The following is an 18,665-nucleotide window of genomic DNA, read 5'->3' as shown; positions in this document are numbered from 1 at the left end:
TTGGATTTAGTTTCGTCTATTTTTAAACCTTCTTTATATTTAAGTAATATTATTCTCAATGCCCCTTCCTCTTCTGCTAATAACGTCATTATACTTAGTATCAAAAGGAAGAGGAAAAAATCAACATCTCCGGTGTTTCTTATGTTTCGTTAAAAGCGCAGTCTTAGAAAGGTTAATTGAAATTTTTGACGCGTCGATTGGTTCTATTGAAAATTTTTGTTTGTGCAAGAATTTTCCGAAATAATAAATTTACATTAAATAGTTTTTTCAAAGCGTCGTTTGTGTGTAATATTTTTATATTCGAGAATTAATGATTGCCTTTTGAAAAGTACGGATTTTGAAAAGTGCCTTTGTGAAAGTTCAAGTACCGTTTCATGGCATTTAAACAATAGCTGTTGGAATAATAAGGCTTCGTATACATAATAGAAAGTATAAGAATTTAATTTTAATGTTTATTATGAGGTAGATGTTTCATTTTGAATTTAAATTTATATTTGCTGACACGTTCAAGTTGAAAAGCAATTATGTAGTTACTAGAATAGTAGCAATGTTGAATAATAATTACAGTTCTAAAAGTCGACAATAAACTATGAATGTAAAAGTATCACACTTAACTGACAAGTATAATTAAAATAAATTAAATGTGTCTGATATGAAAATGTTACTTTACACTTTCTTATATTAAAAAAAAGTTATCTTGTGCTAATATATTGTACTGAAACATATTGACCAAATAAATATAGGTCTAAAAAAAAAATGTTTTTATAAATGCATGTAATGCATACATCATAAAAATAGGCTTATGTTAGTATATATTAAATAATAAATTAAAAAATATTAGTAATATTTAATAACATTTATAATATTGTTTAATTATTTTAATCGTAACACTTATTCATATCAATCATTTTTAACATTACAAAGTTTCAGGTCTGTAAAATAATTAAATACAAACGAGCCGCGTTATTTGTGGTTGTGAATAAATACTTAAAAGTCAAAAACCCCGGTCATCCGTCTTTTATTAATGTCTGCTGAATTTTCATTCACGGCGTGTCTTCATTGGAACACATTTATCTGCAGCCACCTCACCCTTGCATTCATAACTTTGCCGCTATATATTTTTTCATCTCTCTCTTTAATCCTTTCTCATTCTTGGCTTAATGATTCTAATTTTTTTCACCACACCGACGCTTTATCTACCGATGAAATATTTCCAGTCTTTAGTCTTTATTTAAAATGATGTCCGTTTCATCAGTCGGGTTGCGGCGGCAATTTATAATATTTTATAATGGTTGAGCATTTTTGCCGCTTGCCTCCGAAAAATGGCGTAATGATGATAATCTGGTTTCGGCGAGTGATGATATTTATGTGTCGGTATTATCTTGGGTCGGTTAAATTTTTCTTACTTAGCTCTTTTGGGGGCGAAGCCGCTAATGAGGCGTGCGGGAAACAAAGTGGGAAATAAGTTTTTATTCGCCCCTCTTCACTTTAAATCACGCAACCGTTTGCCTCAACAGATGGTCGATGAGAATTAAAAGTTTTAGATTAAACTGGGGAAAAAAAGAGTATTATCGTCTTAACAAAATTGCTGAACCATCCACTCGGTTAGGAAGATACCCTTAGTATCTACTAGGGGGATGAAATTTTGATTTCCAACGCTTCGCAGTTCCACCTCATAATACAATGTATAATACACATGGTGGTAGTAGATAATACTTAACTTAGTGTATATTAATGTACTTAGGTAAAATGCAATATAATACTAATTAATTTATTGGCAAATTTCGAAAATTCTAAAAGACATATTTTTCACAATTCATATTATTTTATTTTTTTATATTTTCTAGAAGTAAAAATATCAACCAATCAATTAAACATTGTACTTTATATAAATTATTTTAAAGAAACTTAATAAAAGTAGTTATAACTATATTCGTAGCTGGCACGGATATTCGAACGCTGAACATTTTCAATATTAAATTTAAATATTATGTAAATCACTTCCTGAAATATTCCGATTCGGCTTCTCTTTTGAGCAATAATTATCATGGATAGACTTTTATATAAAAAATACACGCGTGCGTATTTTTCCTATTTTGTTAAACGTGTTTGCTTAAGGGATGGCGTGTATCCATCCCGATGTAAATCTCTCAATATTTGTTTATCGATGTTTGAAAGTATTACATAGCGAATGATCTGTGTTATCTCACGTTCGCTCTGGGCTATTTGTAGGTGTCTCGTTGGCGTGAAACCGACGTCTTTACAATTCCCACGTTCTGTGGACACAAGGTTCTTTGGGGGTTTCTCTAAATACATTATGATAAACCAGGAATAAAATATTTACCATTGCATCCTTTCGTTGTATGAATTACTTATATTACAAAAAAAGTAGACACATAAATAAATAGAAAATATACGTAAAAAAAACTAGGTTTGATACTTTAAAATATTTAGAAAAGCTTAAAAATCGTAATTATAATCATCTAATCAAAATAAAATATACATCACTGTATTTACCACTGTATTAGTCTCTTGGCTTTACAAGTACTAAGTAATCGGTCGTTAAAACGTCGCTATTCAGCTTCTTCAGCGGTTTCATTAGCATGTATTTCAGTAGCACGGAATCGATCGTTAGTACGTCGCTGTTCAGCTCAATTTAAAAAAAAAAGCAGCACAGTTGACCTAGGAATGGCAGCTAGAACGACATCTGAAAATATTGCTTCTGTTCACCGTTTAAAGGGAGTTATTGTGATAGACAGATACATGTATTTTCGGTTTTATGGTATATATAAAAAAAATATAAAAATTAGTTGTAAATATAAATCGAACAGTTACTGTCGGTCATTTCTTTTGTAGGTAAATTACCATGACATTGGGAAGACGAAGGCTTGTTTTTGATTCTCGTCAGCTGTTTTATGACTCATGTGTAATTCAAAAGGCCAGGTCGAAGAAGGCCGAAAGAAGGCTATTTATTGGTGTCGATTAATCGAGTAACTAGGTTTGCCTTCAGCCTGACAGCCCTTTGTAGGTTTGAGGTTTTCCTAGTCTACATTATGTTTATAGTAAGGTCTTCTAATTTAAATTTTCACTTTCCGAATCGGAATCCGGAAATGGAATCAATGCCCTGGGTTGACAATAAAGTAATTGGAGTTATATGGAGTCCCTTTTCGAAGCGAATAGAATTAGTATGTAATTAAATGGTTTTGCGATTATCTTAGTTCTGTGTGTAACTGCTTAAATTTTAAGAATAAAGCTTTAACACATATTATATAATTATTTTGTCTATCGTTAACTCATTTAATAATCGTTATTGTGAATAGTATAGAAACGTACGTAATTAACCTTCTTAGAACGATGCTTTAGCCTTGAGGTACAATAAGGGTTCAAGATTATAATAACCGTGTTTAAAGTTATTGAGATTCTAAGAATTTATACTTTCATACTCATATTAATACATTTTTCGTTTATATATTTTTGTATAAATAAGTAATTATTATAATTATATTTTCGGCCGATTTTTTCTAATATTTTCTTATCTCAGCTGTCAGATAAGTGTTCTTTAACAGATTAACTTAGTAGCACTGTAAACAAATTGCTACAATATTATTGAACTTTGTGAAAAATTTAAAAAAAAAAGAGAAGAATGAAATTCATTTCTAGCTCTATTAACAGATTAAAAATAAAAGTATGTATGCATAATTTAATTGCGCAATCAGTAAAAAATAACTCTTTATTGGACTTCATTATAAAAACGCTTAAAGTTTTACCGTTAAAATAACAAAAAAACCCAACTAATACATGTCGTTTGATACAATCATAAGTTTTATTAGCTTGAACTGTGCGTTTATAGCCTTTTATTTTTACGACCCATATATTATATTTACTACATCCATTGATGAATCGATAGTTTTTCGGATCGACTGCTATATAAATAAAGTCTCGAATTTGATTACGGGCTATTTTCAAACAGAATTACGAACGCAATTTGGTTTATTATCGCCTAAGTTGATTTGCTTTCACCCGAAGCAATCACGACCGATTACCTGAGCAGACGTATGGCATAAACACATAAAAGTGAATTATTAAAGGGCTTGGTTGAGAACAACACAAAACTCTTCTGCGTTAGATTTGAAAATTAATAAGTCACTTATAAATGTTGCAAAGTCACCTCGAATCGGCTACTTCGAATAAATCACACACTTTCTATTTTTTTCGATTCCAATTTATATTGATACGTGACATATAAAAATGGCCGAGGATTAATTTTCTAAAGTGGACGTGGCTTTATATTGACGTTTTATTAAATAAAAAAAATACTAAAGCGTGTAGTTTATCTCTTTTTATTTATTATAAAATATGTCAAAGAAATAAAAAAATGTTATTATATAATATAAAAAAAATCTATAAAGTTTTATTTTATTAAAATAATATAATCATCTTTCATTTATGAGAAACGTAATAAATATTTTTATTAATATTATTCACGGCACTTGAAAAGTTTTACAATATACTAGGTATTATACTTTTCTGAAAGAAATGCTAAAGGTTAATTGTCGCGCAACGCATTTTTCTTTAATAAATGCGGAGGGTTTATTATTACTGCGCAGTCTGTTAAATGAGTCTATTTTGCTTTTAAACCATAATATTATTAAAAGTTAACCCATACGTCACGGTGCCTGGAAATGAAAAATGACATCCGATGGGGTCGCTCAACTCCCCCAAACATTTCAAGTCAAAATATTGATGAATTCTTCATCAAATTTATTTAAAAATGGATAATTCTAAGTATAAAATTTGTTATTCATGATAAGCTTCATCATCTGGTCAATATTTAGGATTTTTTAATTAATCATTACGACGCATAAGTGACGACGTAAACGCCGAGATTTCGCTGCAGACTAGCTTTGCAGGTATACGAGTGACTGCCGCGCGCTCGGTACGGAGTAACCCAAAAAATAAACAAGTATTTCATTTATTTATTATTTCAATTTTTAAAATAAAAAATTGTTGCAACATTTATGCTGTTAATATACAAAAAAGTCAATATATAAATACTATTTTGAAATTAAATTAAAAATTTGAAAAATAAAACACATTTATTTTATAAACACAAAAGCTTGCCAACAGTTAGAGGGCAAAATATTCCCTGATTGCGACTATAAAAATTGAAGGAATTGGCTAGCGAATCATTCAAATCGATTAAATTTGGTGAACGTTATGCATGTATATGTAAACGAGTATGTAGCCACAGTTACTTCGGCAAATTGTAATAAATATTATATGAATACATATAAGAAATAACCTGCAGCTGCTCGGAAAACTAAACTATAAATTGTGATTATGTACACGTGAGTACAATAAAATGCATTTATTAAAAAATATCTTCTCTGGTCAAACGATCATCAAATCTGAGCACCGAAAATCTCTAGACATGACCGCTGAATAAAAATATTGTTTGAATAGTTCGTTTGTTGTCCATAATTCTTTTAACTGTATTTTACCCCCATTCAATCCTCCAGAAGATAATAGGATACCTATAAACGCTTCAACTTCGATACGGCTTACGGGAGAAATGTCTTTTTTGAAATGTATTATCAATATCGATATCGCTATCGTATTCGCTACCACTCTCGTCAGAATCTTGCAAAATTCTTAGCAACTCTTCGTCAGTTACAAGCCGATCAGCCATTTTACAATTTCAAAAGTAACGTGAGAAATAAAATAACAATAACGATCGAATTTGGCGGTTCAATTCGTACTGTATGTTTTTTTGGGTGACGGTGTAGTTTGCGATAAAGCGTTGAAGGAACCGCGTGGAGGGGGCGCCGCGCGAAATTCTTAGAAGGCGAATTTCTCTAAAAACTGACTCAGGTATACAAATCACACGGCGACAGTACCGATTACAGTTGATTTTATTTTATTCTCGCGATTGGAGATAATAAAGTACAATGATTCTTTTTAATATTTATTCTTTAAACTATTTTTGACAAATACAAAAAGTTTGCGACAAATAGGATTTATATTGAATAAGTTATTTGAGAAAAACCAAAAAGTTGGGGGAGTCAATAGACCCTACAGGCACGGATGGGTCCGTGCCTGTGGCAAAATTTTGATATTTATTTTATTTTTCTTAAAAGAAAAACATACAATTCATAGTTTAAATTTACTACATAAAATCTATTTATTTAAAAAATAGTGAATAAGTACAAGTTTACAAATAATTTAAGAAATCGTTAAACAAACATGTGAGTAACTATGGTAGATATGCCACATCGCTCAGGTTTAATGCACTAATTTAATTTTATGCACTGACCGTGAGAAAAATAGCGCAATACGCAAGTGATTTTAGCACGTGAAATAAGATCCGAGGGATTAGCAAAAAGCAATATCAAATGGCTGTTTGCGGCCTCTTCAAATTAATAAAATATTGCATTGAAAAAATGTCAGGTTTAATGCAAAATGACAAGTACGGGGTTGTCACACTTTACATGTTAAAACTCTGACAGTTAGGCAAATATTCTTATAGGAAAGATGACATAAATATATAATTCGCCATAAAGGCCATTGTATCATTAGGGAGCACTAAATTATAATGTTTGTTATTAAATGGTATTTTTTGCTATAAACTAATTTTTTCGCTCTTATTTTTTACCACATTTATGAGAATTTATCAAATACTCAATGCTTATTTTATACCATCTATTATTCATTAACGTTGCCTTAGATCTTCCCATTATTGTCAGCATAATATACTAATCTATCAAATTATCAAAATCTAAGACTTTTGAATACTGCTAATTAAACTCTTATACGCTTTATTTTATAACTAAATATAAAAAGCTTCTAATTAAATTTTCATTTGTGCTTGCCCTATATAAAAAAATAAAATTATCATAAGGATTTCAGATTGAATTCATAATTTTTATTATTGTATTTTTCCCTAAGTGATATAATTACTTATCGATTTTTTTTATTCTTATCTTCAATAGTAAAATATATATTATATTGTAGATTTCTGAGAAATAAAGAAATTATAATGATGTATTATAAATTAATATAATGTATAAAATACTAAAAATAACCGTATACACCCCAATAACAATATATAAAGGAGCTATATAAAAAATATTTAAAGAAAGCTGCAATAAATTAATACCAAGAAATATATTGTATTATTTTTAATAATATAGGGAATAATTATTATTTAACAATGACGATTTATATAAAATTAATTTTCTCAAATAATTTAAAAATACTTGTTCTAATAATAGATTAATTATTTATATTTTTATAATTTATTACCATAAAAATGATCTATTGTATTCTCCTTTTACCGCATTTTATTTTTAGTTATATCGTATCCTTTGACAATATTTTTGTTCAAATATTTTTATTCAGCATGTGTTTTGGATTTTTCATAAGTGATGCTGCGAAATAAAAAATGCTCATGGATGAATCAGTTCTCATTTAAATGAATTCCCTGCATATTGCGTCATAAATCATTAGAAATCAATAGATTTTTAAAATCAACACAATACAGAGCAAAGATTCTCACTTGAATCACATAATATGTTTTATGCTTTTAAAAAAAATATAAATTTTATAAAAAAATATATAAATTGTTGGCTTATCACACACACAAGAATTCCTTTTGCAGGAGCTAAGAATATTAACAGATTTTGCAGATAGTAGAGTTTGGTCAACCAGATAGTATAGTTTAGGTCCTAGAGCTAGGCAGTAATGACAGTGCACTTATTTTTTTGAATTGACGCCAAGGTTTTCAATCCTTGTCTTGTCGAGCCTTCCATTGAAAGCCTATTAGTAGCACCAAGCTATCATCCTTGGCCGGCCATTTCCATTAAAGACTCTGACGTCGAGCTTTCGAAGTTATCCCCCGTCGAGATCTGTGATTGCACAGAACGAGGCTTTCTTTAGAGGTTCACTAGAAGGCCATTACCAGCATCTTACAACGAGACACAGTTTCAAGATAGTTTTTTGTTGTAGTTAACATTGCTAAATTAAAACTCTATAAAATAGGCATATTTATTTTTTATGGTTAAAAATTGAAAACCAGTTTCAACCGTTTTTTAATTTGATAATTAAAAACAATTTTTTTTACAAAAGTCTGTTTTTTAATAAAACCTAATATGTACAACTCTAAACTACATTATTATAAATAAAAGTGTCACTGAACTCAAAATTTGCAATTAAATGTTCATTTAAATTTATTTAATTAAGAGATAGTATAAATATGTATGTACGATAAATTATGCAAAAAAAAGATTTAACATAGAGCATATAAAAATAGGATCTTTTGGTTAAAATAGAAAGGTTTCAAACTACAAAGGTGACCATGAATTTTGATAAAAATATTTAATATGGTTATTGTTAGGAGTATATCAAAACAATAACACATAAACACATAAAACCCGAGATAGAAGCTTAACTATTTGATGTTTCATTATACATATACAATATAGCTTAAGTATTGAGAGCAATCATTAGGGCATATAGTTCATTGCGATCATATGCGAATAGACATTTCCGTGGATCACGTTTCCAATGCTTCTAATGCTTTGCAGCTGTATACCGATGTTTTATACAAGACTGACTCCTATTTGCTTTTGAATTGATTGGATTTCAGATATCTAAAATTATATTAGCTTTACTCGTAAAGTTGTTTAAGTCCTACTATTGCGACGTAAGTGATCTGTAAATGATTATAGTATTGATCTTATGACAGTCGTATGCGAAAGTACTGTAACGTATATTACTGTCCCACAAGGAATTATTAAAATATGACGACATACAATTTTCTTGGATAGGTCAAATACATAGATCATTAAGCAAACAAATAAGCTTTAAGAAAGGAAAGAAGCTGGGTAAAATAAATTTTATTATGCTGATTTGGAGTGGGAGATGGAGTAGGAGTGTGTGTGGGACGGAAGGTTGTAATGGAAGCGAGAGCCAGATGGTATATTATTATTATTATTGTTGTAAATATCATTGTAACACAGTAGGCCCATGGCATTACCGTGTATAACAATATTTCTGAGAAACAATCAAAGTCTTGCAATTGAAGACAAATGTTTTTAGCAATCGTATTTTTGTATATAATATAATTGCTTCTGCAAATCGAACCTTATTTTATATTTTTAGCGTAGGTTTAAATGTATTTAACTTATAAATATTTTTTAATAATAAACTGCTTTTTGGATAATTTAAAAAATAAACAAACCAGTTGTGACAATTTAAAACTAACCTGTAAAACACATGGCTTGAAATGTGCTTCACTGTTACTGTAAATATATTTTACACGCTTATGGTTTTATCGTGGCCGTTACATATCCCCTAAAATATAGATTTATCCTTTATTTATTGTGTTTGCTAACACCATTATTAAAGGGTTTACTATTTATTCGAACGTTATCATTTTACAGTTGGGTCATTGTTTGTGAATGAATTCGCATAATGCACTTCTGTTCCATGTGTAATCAAACATATATGTATTATATATCCAATTTGACTAATGTATACATATTACTTAAATAAAAATGTTGAGATAAAATATTTACAACATATTATATATAATAAATATATTTTTAAATACTTCCAGCTTTTGCTCAGTTTCATACGTTAGGGCAATTACAAAAATGTATTGTATACGATAAAAAGGTTAATCATAGCAGTAGTATCTGTAAAAAAATAATAGTATTAGGTAAACCTTTCAGACGTTTGCTTTGTCTTATGGGCTTCAACTTTGACTGTTCAAAAAATTTTATAACGACTATTCTCAAATTTAGTTAGGTTTATAGTTTCTAAATATATAAATACTATTTAGACATAAAAAAATAATTTTAAATTTCGATTATGTAAAGTTATGCAAATGCGTGACGTTGATTTAATATAATAGTTTACGTTAGGGTTAGATTGTAGTTTAGATCAATTAATCCGGTCCCTTTGTCCCCGTGATTGGGTTAGGAGATAAATAATGATTGATTGTATGAATGTGATTCGTCGTTCACATATTCGAAAGGCGAAGGTTTAACAAACAAATGGTCGTGTTTGGAATGTAAAATGAGTGTTGGGGATTGACCGGGCACTTGAGAGAAAATGCACAACTCAATCGGGTGGTCACTGAAGGATTGTGTGTGCATTTCAGAAGAGCTGGGATTTCGTGATAAGTCTGCGGTTGGAATCGTTCAGCTGATACGCTGTGATTGAAGAGAATAACACGATAATAATGTTGTGAGACGAGATGTAAGGATTTAAGATTGCCACACGTATACTGTACAATATTGGAAGAGATATCTATTTTGTTTTATTGAATTTCTCAGAAATAAATAATTTAAGTTATTATTAGCTCGATTGTTTTCTAAGTGTGTGTATAAATATTCTGTGTATATAAATATTCTTTAAAGCTGTTTAACAGATTATATACCTACTCATTGTAAGATAAATTTCAGATATCACATTCCAAGTGAAAAGGATTTGTAACATGATATATGAGTATCACATAAATGAGCGATAAAAATAAAGAGATTAATTAACCGAGTAAAAGGGTGAGAGATAAGGTGGGAGTTTTTCATATTGAGATTATTTTTAACATACTGTTATAATTTGCTGTAATATTATTTATTTTTCTTGGCGATACGAACTGGTATGGGGCATGGCCTCCACAACAAGAGCTTTCCATTTGGTCCTGTTCTTGGCTAAACAGCCGCATCTAATTCCCAACTCGTCCCATATTGATCCATTTTTATGCAACATGGTCTTTCCACTTTTTCTTAGTCTGGCCTTTAGTCTCTTCCATTTTAGGATCTATTTTGTTATTAGTTTCCGGTGACGAGTTTCGTCCATCCTTTCAAAGTGACCTGCACATCGAAGTCTTTGGTATCTAGATAATCTGGTGTTTTCTACATTATTCATATTTTTCAATTCCGAGTACATTTTTATTTTTTAAGTATTTTTTTAAACCAGAGAGTCGATAATTATTTTTTTATAAGTGCATTAGATGACCTTATAATCTGCTTACGCGCACATTTGTGTTATATTAGTATCAATACGTATATACAACCTCTGATATTTAATTTGCGGTCAAGCACTTGATTAAATATCATGGTGGACAATGCGTCTCTTTTGCTTAGCCCTAGATTTAACAGATTTTTATTTGGTTATTAGTAAAAAAATTGTCGGACCTTGATCGCTCAGATGATTTAAGTTAGTTATGCTCGAGTTATTTGAGCGATCATAAACAGTTCTTAATCTATGGCGGTCGATTTTTGAAAAATTATTCCACACCCTTGAGGGTCCTCAAGGGTACAACCAGAGTCTATGGTTCATCACTATATTTATTATTAACATAAATATGACAGTAACAAATTCAAGTTTAATTTAATATGCAGATGATTTAAAAATGGTTTAAATGCATTCGTTATGGGCTTCCATGTCTACTTTTAGTGTCGGAAAGTGACGTTCTGTGTCATTTTTATATTAATCAAATATAAATTTGTAAATTAAGACATTTTATATTTTTTTCACATCAAGTTTTTTAAATATGTTTATAATGTTCTGCATATAGATTAAATTCGATCTAATCTGAAAAGAAAAATGTAGAGCATTTACATGTTTATTTGAAGCTTGCAAACTTAAAATACTTTTATTTTTCAACTCTAATATTAAAGCTAAATAAAACGTTGTATCAAAGTGGTGAGTACTAAATAAATCGACTATTTCAGAAATGTCCGGAATGCCCGCTATGCAAACCCCATCAGGCAAACACTCGAAAATTGCGAGTTCGTAGCTTATCCGCTGAATGAAAAGAAGCCTTTTGGAGTCCCCCTCGTTCGCTTGATTTCTTTATCCAATTGTTTCTCGTCTAAACTCGTTTCTATGGCCGACAACTGGGAAACTTTCGGGGCCCTGCTCATTTTAAAAATCACCCTGTATGGTTAGGTGCTCTATACAAATATACTATGTATGTGTGTGTTTTTTGGATAGTAACTGATCGCGTTTGCCGCCGACCGTCATTATGTGGAAAATGAATAAAGGGAAGGCATCAAAGGGAGTGCCTTTTCACTTTGCCCACCGCGGCGGTGCCCTTTTATTTGAGCCGCGAAATTGTTTGTATTTTCGCGTCCTATGTATTAGGCGAATTATTTGCTTTTTCACCGTCGGCTCTCATGTTTTCATTTAGGAATATGTATGCAAATATGTTATATAATATGTACGTGAAATAAATATATTTTAAAAATAAATTAAAAATTATACTGACTAACATCGTGTACGTTGATAAACAAACGGAGAGTTCTTAAAAAAAAAAAACAATTTCAACCGAAAAAAAATAGAATATATTTGTTTTAGTCATTTTTAATGAACAAATTTAAATAAAAAAACATGTAATCTTTGACAATAAATTTTTATTATTGACCAGATTATTGTCCACACAAAAATTCTAAGCATATTAATTGCGCACACAAAAATTACGAATACGAAAATTCCGCACATTTATTTAATAATCAGCTACGGATGTCGTCGCGATCTTATTTTTAAACGAGCATCTGGCGTTTCGAATAGTCTGTCACTCGCATTAGCGTTTAAGTAGTGTTTTTTTGTGTTTTTTTTTCTACAAACCGTCTAAATGTATCTATGAGTCAAAAAATAGTTAATTACTTAAAAGATTCAGAAAAATGTTCCATTTATTAAATTCATGTGACCATATTACAAATATCGGAGATTATATTAATGCTTTAGATTCGAAACACTCCGTGAAAAGGTTTGCAGTAATTGGTGACAAAGGTGATTCCATGGGTACTCCTTCAATTTGTTTGTAAAATTGTTTATTATAAATTATATATGTAGGTTGAATTTAGACATTGGTTTATGAGATTTAAAATATATTTTCAAGATTTTTATCTTACATTCAAAATTGTAACTGCTTTTGGTATTGAAATATTTGTAAAAAGTCAAGATACCTAAAACTGACTCAAAGATCTTTGTCTAAAAATTTGATTTTTTGATTGTTTTCTTTAAAGTTATAAGAATCTTTTACATATGTTTTTATTTTCTTATTTAAAGGCTAAAGTCGTTTTATTACAAATATTGCTAGTTTTTGAGTAGGAACGTTAACGCATTAACAATAGATATATTTTGCTTATGAAATTTCGGTCATCAATAAAATGTAGGGATTCTGGAAGATTTTTGACGTGGAATAATTTCGTGCTTTTTTTCCACTTAGAAATGTATTTTAGCAATAAGTTTTATAGTTTTATTTTAAAGATATGAAGTGGGTGGGTGTTTTGACCATAAATGTTGGGGTCATCATCTTGGGCGTAATTTTAACCTTATCTCAGTCTTTTTTCATTTGCTTGTTACTAAGGGAAGAGCAAGTGGATTTATTTTACAATTGGTTTGTTTAAATGATTTTATTTTTAATATTTTATTATTTTACCATTTAAATATTTATTGTGTTTATTATGCTAATTTTAATAAAATTCATACGAATATATACTCATTTAAGCAAACCAATTCGAAAATGAATACACTTGTTACTCTCTTAGTAACAAACAAAGGCTAAAAAAATGTAAATATATAAATAGAAGCTAATATATATGTATGTATATAGTTAATAAACATTAAAAATATTTTGTCAAAAACACTAGAAAGATTTGCTTAGTATTATTAATAATAAATGTTATGTAAAGAAACTAAATACATTTAAAAAGTTCTCATATGGTCTATTGTGCAATAATACTATTTTTAATGTGCAATTTTAAATTGAATTGGTTACAAGTGTCGCAGAATGGAGCGACGGAAGAGATTTTCAAGTATAGTACATATAAAGAGGTGAGATGGATGGTATATTGCATGGTTTGGAAAAGTATTATATATTTATTTATATGTTCATAAGTTGCTACTACTATATTTAATTAAATCTTGATTTCTAAATAGCGATGTACTTAAATATAACACTGGAATATATTAGTTTTATTGAATAAAAGTGAAATGCAGAAGCAGAATTCTGTTCTATAGGCAATTAATCATATAATATTTACACATGGCCAATTACCTAAAAAAACACTTATTAGAAACTCAACCTTATACTCTTAAAATTTTCATTACAAAAAAATAAGTACAGTTTTATGGAGCTATACTTTAAATATAAAAATAATTGTTTTATTACTGCAGAATTACTTAACTAATTACGCATTACTATTGTTCATAAAGTCTTTGGATACCGATTGCCTGAGCTGTATTAAACCAGCATTATAAAACATGTGTCACTTGTTCACAGAAAAGTGAGACGTAAGGAGTCACATTAATGACATATCCTAGCTTCTTCACAGCTGACAATAATACAATCTGACACTTCTTATTGTTATTTCAACTCCATCGCCTGATAGCAGAATATAAATTTCCTATAATATAATTCCTAATCCCAGGCACCAGACAGATAAATTGAGCTCTAGAACATTAAAAACAAAGTAATATTACAATGTTTTGCAACTATTCAGATATTTAAATTTTTGCGAGGGCCTTGATAATAATTTATATAAAACCTAATATTTTAAAAAATCTAAAAAATATTCTCTATAGGTGTTGCATGTAAAGTAATGTGCGTGACAAAAATAAAAAAACAATCTTGTAAAATGTTATGAATTTATTTGATTCGTATACCTATTTTATTTTGTTATATTTTTTAAGTTTAACGTCTTAATAATATTTTTAGTCCTAATTTTATGGATGCATTATGCTAAGGCTTGATTAAAGCGTATTTTTCTCGCCATCTCTCTTTCAAAGTCAAAGTCCAAATATTATCTATTTTAATACAAAATTTCTGACTGCATTTTTAATTTTTCAATTTGATCTTATGCCAAGATAGAATCATACTATAGAGTATTTTTTATTTGGTAAATAAAAAATACTGAAAATTAGCTGTAACGATTTGTTATTATTAGTATACGTAGACTACCAGTAGAAAATATTCCATAAAAATAAAAATTTTAGTGTAATTTTAGCGAAAAATATAATTTTGACGTATCAATCTTCAAAACGTTGTTATTCAAAAGTAGATATCAAAAATTAAGACATAACACAGATTCAGTAGTACTGCGTAACTACACATATGCGTAACTGTAACCTACGTAAACGTAAAAATAAACGCGCGTCTCTATGGTAATGTTTAAATAAGAGAATAACACAATGGAGTTTCGCAAGCAAGCAAGCATCCATTATGCCCGCTTGCGAGTTTTTGTGTTCTGAATATTCTAATGAGCTGGGCTGTGTGTAGGGGTCAGAATCTGTGAAAAGCTTCCTACGCTGTGCCGTGCACGTCTTGTTTATTTTTGCGAAAAAGAAGAGGGTTCAGAAACGAGGAATTCTTGGCGCCTCGGCAAGGATCCTAACTGATCCCCCTCACTTGTCGCGTTTCATTACTCTATAGCGTTTTGATTAAACTCTTATATAAAAAGCTTTCAAAGTTGGCTATCACCCTTTTATATCGCAAAACGAGGAGCTGTTTTGGCGTCAAAACTTACCTAATAACATCGACGTAGCTGACTCATGAATAAAAGAGGAAGCCTTCTGCTTATACTGTGCTATAATATAGCGATTCGAGAGACGCCATGCGCGATATTTTTTTCAAGCTAGAATACGTTTTTTGAAATCTCGTTCACATGAAAGAATGTGAAATGTGTATCTTAAGTTTTCGAAAAAAAATGCTTACATAATACAGAATAATGCGTGCATGTATGTTCTTTGATACAAACATTTTTTCATTTTTCCTTAATTTAATTGTAATAAACCATAAAAAAATGAACATAATATTTTGTAATTGACCTCGAATTTTTTGAAGTATAATTTTATTTTTAAACTTATAAAGTTAATGTATTTAATTAACCGTTTATGACTTTTGTTTACAACGGAAAAGTTGATAAAACCATCTTGAAAATGTGTTACTTATATTAAATTAACTGTCGTTAATAGATATAAAAACAAATTGTTTCATTACACTCGACAAATCATCTAAATAGGCTACAATTTATAAACAATATTTATTGACAAGATTAGTAATGTATTCAATTTAAATATTGAAATATGCAAGGGCCGAAACTTTTGTCATTTAATTTAACGTTCATACTTTTTTCGGAGAGCATCATCAAGGACTTGTTGTTTCTATTCTAACTAGCGCGATAGACCAGTGGTATACGTTTACGACTAATACCTGAAAGACTTGGGTACGAATTTCATATAATTATATTTTTAATCAGTCATCAAAGATTGAGTTTTTTTAGAATTTCCAAATCTCACAGAGAAATGTCCTGATGAGTTAATAAATACATAAAAAATCAAGCTAATGACATTTATTGATTGTAATCTGTAGTAATTCTTGATAATTAATTAAATATGTCAATGATTTATCGATTTTAATTCTAGCTTAATGTATTAGTACTTATTTAATAGGGTTTACCCCCACTGGGCTACCGCATGTCTTAACAAAAAATGCAAATGTGTAAGTTTATATTATAACTGCATTATAATACAACTAATTTCTGCCGTGCACCATGAATCATTCAGCTGTGGCTCCTCTGTCTTTCCCACCCCTGCTTAGACCTCTAAAACCTTAATCTAATCTCTCTTATAGTTTAGTTATAAATAATTCATTTTTATAGCGCAACCTGTACGCAACAATATATTACGCAAACAACAGCCCGTTTAACCCTCCGGCTGACTTATTCCCGATACATTAATCAAAATTTTCAATACGGCCGAAAGTCACGGGGTGGCCATAACCGTGCACATAGCTAGCTGAAATATTTAGATATTATTTCATGCACCAATTACCCAGCGGCGTTTTACAGCATCGGTTATGGGCCGGCTGCGGGCACATTAACTACTCGTGAAGACTCCATCCGCACGACAAAAGCGCCCTTTACAGAGATCATATCGTGTTAGCGGGCAAACGTAGCCAGGGCAGCGGGTATCGATAATGGTATCAATAATGTATCATTTGTCAGGTTTACGACCTCGTACGGGGCAGGCCGTTACCCGAGGTGCTTGCCGCAAGTACGTACTTGAGGAAGATGTTTGTGCAGAGTGGCGGTTTTGGACAGCGCGCGCCCCACGTAATTGAATCAAGATCACGTAAACAGCGACGCCCAACCGGCGGCGTGTGTGCCTTTCAGATGCACTAGACCGCACGCCGGGATATACGGTACGTGTGGATGTTTGCTGTGCCAATATTCGCTCAATTTACGTGCGTCTTGCTAGAATCAGCAGGATGGCTGGCAGTGTGAAAAAGGGCTGCCGAATCCATACAAAAATGCGAATCCTCTACGTATTAGTTTATTAAGTGCATTTTTTCATAAATAGGGATAAAAATGAATAAATCGTATTTAAAAAATATGTTTATTTAAAATTCGTCACCGCATTTCTAAAGTAAACAGGGTAGTAAATATAGTAGAAATTGAGTATTACGTAGTGTACACTTGAACTCCAAGCTTAAATTTAATAAGCATATCACAAAATTACGTTTTAAAGTGCTCGCTGCCTTCGTGCTCCTTAGAATAATATCAAACTACTTAATACTAGTGTTTTTGTACAGCTAGCTACAATTCATCCCAAATATTATGGGGGTGCTTCAGAATTCTATATGATACCAAAAATTCAATTCTTAGTCATTAAAACAAAAAACTAAAAACGTTAACTTTATTGCAAGTCTCATAAAAACCTTGTATGGGGTCCGATTAATCTAATAAATATATAGCTTGTTTTGAAGCAAAAAACTATTTTTTTTTTATTTCGATGCAGATTTAGCTTCAAAACGTTTTACATTAAGCAAACTATTATGTAAGATTTTAACCAACAGAGCTATAAGTGTTTAAGTTTTTAAATTTTCCATTATTTTGCCTAAAAGTGACATATTTAATTTTGCTAGCAAATATTATAGGGGTGCTTAAGAATTCTATATTGTAAAAAAAATTCAATCTATTCAATCAAAACAATAAAATTATTTAGAGATATGTTATTTTTTAAACAATATCCTAAGGGTTTTCGAGAGCTCTATTTTGTTTTAAAAATTCAAGTCTTAATCTTTAAAACAAATAAAATAACAACGTTGACTATATGCCAAGTAACAAAAATTCAATTCTTAGTTATTAAAACAAAGGAAAACATCGTGATTTTTTTATTTGCACAAATTAAATAATCAGGATATATTTATTACAAAAGTTAAAAATTTTGTATATTTTATTAAAAAAGTTTGAACCGTTATTCGCGTAGATATAGGTAAGAGTGAAACGAAGTGCTAACTATAGAAAGTAAAATTTATATATACAAACAATTAATAAAACAATTCATACGCTTTCTCTGTTTGAAGTAACACAGAAATAGTGTTAGTCCCTTTCATCCCTTTTTCCATACCATATACTTCTCCCCTTTTAATATTTATGGCGGATACTAAGCAATTAAAAGTTTTCTCACGGTGGTGTTCCATTTATAAAAAAAAAATTGACGGTAAAACGCTTTATTATTATCTGAAATGGCCCTTTTTGTGATTTATTAGCATAAGTTAATCCCTTAAATTGTGTATAGTAGAGTGCTTTAATTGATAAACCATATTAAAAATAAATTGTAAATATATTTTTTTAACTTTCACTTTCTCTTAC

Source organism: Plectrocnemia conspersa, unplaced genomic scaffold (genome assembly GCF_051122295.1).
Source record: "Plectrocnemia conspersa isolate PC_06_02 unplaced genomic scaffold, ASM5112229v1 ptg000010l, whole genome shotgun sequence".
NCBI classification, from domain to species: Eukaryota; Metazoa; Arthropoda; class Insecta; order Trichoptera; family Polycentropodidae; genus Plectrocnemia; species Plectrocnemia conspersa.
This window is presented reverse-complemented; position numbering follows the sequence as displayed.